Below are 5,738 nucleotides of genomic sequence, written 5' to 3'. Positions count from 1 at the left end.
TCTCTCCCATTCCGATGCCAACCCTAGACTCCATCTCCTCTTCTCCAAACCTTCTCATCGCCATTTGCCTCTCAAACTCCAATTCCCTCATGATCTCCTCCTCCATCATTCTATTGTCAGCGATTTGTCTCGCAAGGATCTCCTCTCTCATCCGCTCCCGCCGGAGCTCCTCTATCAGGGCTTCCGCTCTTGACGTCATCACCAGCGGGGCGAAGCCGGAGCTCCAGATGTCGATTCCAGCTGAGATCAGGAACCAAATCAAAGTTTGAAGGAAAAAAGAAATCTAAAATTAGGGTTTTTGTTAGGTACCTCGAAGAGCCTGATCAGTGAAGTACCAGTAGTGGAGGAGTAGCACAAGGTCATGGGCATCATGAACTCGGCTTGCTAAATACTACGTCCCTCTCGAATAATCAGAGAAGCACAAGGTCGAATACGAGGTCTAATCTCTTCCCCTTTGCATAAACCTAGACATTTTCTTTGATTTTTGTTTTAATATTTATCCTTTTTGTTTAATTTGTTAGGTTCATAGGTTGGTGGTCAACAGGGATCATAAGTTCACCAATTTTGCTGAGGTATGTTGCCAAAAGATCGAATCTTTTTCTTGAATTGTTAGGTTTAAGTAAAATTGTTCAATTGTAGATGGTGAGTATAAGTTGACACTTCAGATGTGATTCTTTTTTCATCAAAATTTAAAGGAGAACACTTTTAGAATCATTTTTTTTTCTAACTGTGCTATGATCAGGAGTGTGAAATCAAATTTATAGACAAATTTCGTGGAGTTTGTTCTTTGAGGATGGTTTACGGGAGAAGGAAAAAAAATACCATCTAAAAAAATTTGGTTTCATATGGGTAAGATGACATTGGATGCTATTTACATGCTAAAATAATGTATTGAAATTTCTAGAATCAAATATATTTTCATGTGGTTGTCATTGATTTAGGCCAAAAAATTATTAGGTCCCTAAGAAACTAATTGGTGGATTAGAAAAGAAATAAGCTTCAAGTATTTACATTGATGTGGTTAAGGACATATGTCAGACTAGAAACCATGGTTGAAAATTGCTAAGGGTAACTAAAATAAGAACATACCACATCTTAGACTTCACTGAGGATTACATTAGGTACTTTTACATATGACAGACATATGAGTTTATTAAACTTAAGATATCCAAGGTAAAAGTCTTTTGATGCATATTTTACGAATTTAGGATACTATAAAAGGGATAATTTAGTTGTAGAAAGGCGTTGAGGAGTTCTAGAATCTAAAGGGGTACCAAATAGCAAGATAAAAAGATGTGATGCAACTTTATTAGCATGACCATGTGAAGAACTGATAATGTAGAGCATTACTGGCCTAGAAATCTTGGGAGTAACCATTTTCCTTTGCAAATCTAAATTTGGATCTGAGTAACAATTTTCATTAACATTGAATGGTTTTCATTTAAACTCTATGTGAATACAAATTTATTTTCATTAACTATTGTGCCTTCAATAAATGTATTCTCCTTCCAACTTCCCACCAACATTCACTTTCATTTAAAGTCTCAAATAGAACTATTTTTGGTTAATCCCGTCCTTGAGAAGATCCTTTGCCTAATTTCTTCTTTTTTCCATTGTCAATTTAAAGGTTAGTGCTAATCAAATACAGTTGATTGTTAATCCATGCTTTAGTTCTAATCAATGTCTTAGCATGAGGCTAAATTGTGTTAATCAATGCTTGAATGTAGCCTATTCCTTGCTTTTTTCAAACTTCTCAATGCTTCGCGCACAACAAATCAGGTAAAAAAATGGCACTGGCTCTAAATCTTAGCCTCTTTCTGTTATTTTCTATGGGCATTAAACAATTACATGTCAAAGCACTTCTGAAATTGACGTATAGTTCCATTTTTTCTACATTGTATAGTATACATATTGACATCCACTTACAGTTTCACTTAATTTTTATGGAGTTATAGGTTATGAAAGTTGATATAATTAGTTTCTGTACCTATAGAAGCTATATGTTATGCAATTGTTTTCCCTAATTTTCATTTGTTATCGAGTGTTTGATATTTAATAATATTTCATCAAAGGATGCATTGCTTTCTGACATTTTTTCCATTTTATATTTAGTTGACTTATTGCCTTTTTTTGATCAATTGTAGGTTGAAGATTCCTTGATCCTAACAAAACTCAATTTATCCTCTCTCCCTCTTTAATCTCCTCTCAAGTCTATTGTTCTACTTTATTATCAAATTGTTTTTCCTTATTTGCATTTGTTAACAACTATCTATATAACTGATAACTTATTCATTATACATGCAGGAATACTCATAGTGAGCATAACTTGCAATTGTTGACGGCATCTGTCTCTTTCTCTGATACTCAACCAGAAACAATAAAGGCTTCACAAACACCACTTTATGAAGTTGTATTGCATATTAACATTAGTGAGTTATCTATTTAATAAATGATAACACCATCTTCTGCAATTATAGGACTACTTTTTCATATGAAATGTTGAACTAGATTGGCGTTATGTTGGATGTCGAGATTGTGCAAAAAAAAAAACAATCAACTTCAGGACAAGTCTGTTGCAAATCATGTAATAGGGAAGTAGTGCCTCAAATCAGGTACACATTCATATGCATATTTCATAGTCATAATTACAAAGCACATGCAATATTATTTTTAATCATTACCGAGTTTATAATTACATAAATCAGGTACAAAGCTATAAAGTGAAATATAGTTCAGCAATTAAGACGTTTCTACAATTTATGCTCTTAAATCAAAAATTATACAATATAGTAATAGGTATCCATCACCTCAGATGCCTTTCATTGTATATTTGAATTTCAAATATTACTATCGTGCCTTCAATCAATGTATTCTCCCTCCAAATTCCCACCAACATACACTTTCATGTAATTTGGCTCAAATAGAATTATTTTTTTGAAATCCCGTCCTTCAAAAGATAATTTTCCTTATTTCTTCTTTTTCCATTGTCAATTTAAAGATTAGTGCTAATCAAATACAATTGATTGTTAATTCATGCTTTAGTTCTAAATGTGGTGTTTTATCATGAGGCTAAATTATGTTAATCAATGCTTTATTGCAATATATTCCTTGCTTTTTTCCAACTTCACAATGCTTTGCACACTACAAATCAGGTAAAAAATGGCACTGACTCTAAATCTTAGCCTCTTTCTGTTATTTTCTATGGACACTAAGCAATTACATATCAAAGCACTTTTGAAATTTTCTGAATGCAGAATTTTTTTTGCTCTCACAAGCTCAAAAAGCTAAGTATTATGAGTCTCAAAGACACTCACAATATTTTCAGGCATTTTTGAAATTATTTGGTACAATTTCATTGAGCCAGAAAATTGACGTATATTAAAGAAATTGTCTTATAGTTCAAATTTGTCTACATTGTACAGTATACATATTGACATCCACTTACAGTTTCACTTAATGTTTATGGAGTTATAGGTTATGAAAGTTGCAAAACTGTAATATTTAATCACATCATCACTGTAGCATTTTTTGTGGTGAAAAGAATTGCTTGATTTTTCCTTCTCTGTTTGTAGTTACTTGGTTTAGATTAGAAATTTAAATATAAGATGATGATAGTTGAAATTTAAGTAAAACAACCTTTATCATGATATATCTAAGCTTTCCCTCTTTTACTATTTCCATAGAAGGTTAGGTTGGAAGAGTTGTAGAATATTTATTGCATGTATAAGATAGCATGATCATTTAACTTCCAATAAATGCTAAATTAGCATCACCATGTTGACGATTCTTTGATTCCAAGTTATCTCTAATCTCCAATTAGCGTTCTGATATTGATCACATCCTACGTGCATTTCATCAAATAGGCTTAGGAGAAGTATTTATCACATGCATAAGGCACAAAAGCTTACATCATAGCCATCATTATTCAGGATTGGTTAGTTAATTGTCATTCTTAAGCGAGGTGATATTTAAAAAGTCTGCTCGGAGATCATTTTACATGTATGTCCTTTAAGGAACCTTATGTCAATTAAGTTGATATAATTAGTTTCTGTACTTATAGAAGCTATACGTTATGCAATTGTTTTCCCTAATTTTCATTTGTTATCGAGTATTTAATATGTCATCAAAATATGCATTGCTTTCTGACTTTTTTCCATTTTATATTTAGTTGACTTATTGTCTTTTTTTAAAACAATTGTAGGTTGAAGATTCCTTGATCCTAACAAAACTCAATTTATTAGGTATTATATTCCATCCCCTTTTTTTAATATTATATTCCATTATATTCAGTTTTTTTTCCAATATTTAGAAAAAAATGTGGAAATACAACCATGTACAATTTGAGTGGTTTAATTCAAAAAATAAATATTAAAATAATTTTTTTCATCCCCTCAAATATCTTTTACCATCTATTTGAAATTCAAATATAACCAAGCTAATGAAATCATCTATTCTCCCTCCAAACTCATATTTCTCCCTCCAAGTTCCCACTATAATACAAATACATTCATTACATTCATAATTCACTCAAGAAAATATGCTCTCACTGCATCAGATAATTCGAAAAACTCTTCTTAAGTCTAGCCTTTGATTTTATCTTCACTGTTATTTACCATCTTTATTAAGAAATCTGACATTGAGTAAATCCAAGTAGTTTGTCATGTTGCCGTTTTCATGTTGCATGTTGTCTGATTGCAAAGCCTATATATACCAATGTCCTGCAAAACAAGGAGAATCATTAGCAATAGTTTCTTGACATTGAGTAAATTATTTGACAATATAAACGTAGATCACAACAGTGCCTCATGTATAGTCTTCATGAATCTGGGTTTTGCTATTTTAACCTCTTTACTATTTTTTTCCAATTGAACGGTTTAAAAAACAAAATCTGATAGGACTTTAATTTTTATTACTCCAAATTAAATGATGAGTTCTCTTTCACTTTTAATTTATTAGTTAAACTCTCTCATTTTGATATAAACGTTGGTGGGTTTAGAACATGTTAGAGAAAATATATTGAAGACTTAATTAATATTAGCTACTTATTTTTGTTGTAACTACTGAAAATAACCATCTTTCTAGATATGATACGACACAAAGCATTAATTATATCACTCCTATATCATTCATAGATCCAACAATCTATTTATATATTTATGTATCTCTATGATGTATTGAATTGTAATTGTATCCACTTTTAAAGATTTCAATTTATTCTTTAGTATCATTTGTTTATTAAGTAAATGATTAGAGTCATTTATTTTCTTAGTATTAGAGATGATTACTATCATTTGTTTAACCTGTCCTTTCTGTTGGTTCTCCGATGATAATGAAATAGAGAAGATAATTGTTTTAGATGTCATAATCTCCTTTATTTTTTAATCAAATTAATGTTTGGTTCAGTACTCTCCCTCTTTTTGAACAGGAAATGCAATGATGCAAGCAACATGACGCATTTTATGTAATGACAGGAAGGCATTCGTTTTGTATTGTCTTTCTGTGAACAATGATACTGCCTTTATTTTGTTTTTTCCAGCCTGTATTTCGGATGCCCTGCTTTTCGAATTTTGTTGGTTTTGTTTTTTCTTGATGGGAATGGATGCCATGACAATTGGCAATATGTTGGATTGTTCTGGCTGCTGGAAAAGTTGCTGGATATGTTGTTGGAAATGGCAGTAGCGCACTCTGAAACTCATTGTAGCAGGACCTGGCTCATGCTGCTGGAAATGGTGATGCAT

General features: G+C 31.7%; 1 long non-coding RNA gene across 2 annotated transcripts; it reads left to right on the top strand.

Moving 5' to 3' along the window:
* LOC109825599 lies at positions 909-5,538 on the top strand. 2 transcript variants are annotated; one of them, XR_002243040.1, is made up of 4 exons: positions 909-2,429; positions 2,509-2,612; positions 4,202-4,241; positions 5,426-5,538. It is a non-coding gene; the product is annotated as an uncharacterized LOC109825599 (long non-coding RNA). The 2 variants fall into 2 exon arrangements; XR_002243039.1 differs by having other exon boundaries at positions 915-2,612.

This window comes from Asparagus officinalis, chromosome 1, assembly GCF_001876935.1.
Source record: "Asparagus officinalis chromosome 1, Aspof.V1, whole genome shotgun sequence".
NCBI classification, from domain to species: domain Eukaryota; kingdom Viridiplantae; phylum Streptophyta; class Magnoliopsida; order Asparagales; family Asparagaceae; genus Asparagus; species Asparagus officinalis.
The sequence above is the reverse complement of the archived record's forward strand: the minus strand, read 5'-3'. Positions and strand labels throughout refer to the sequence as shown.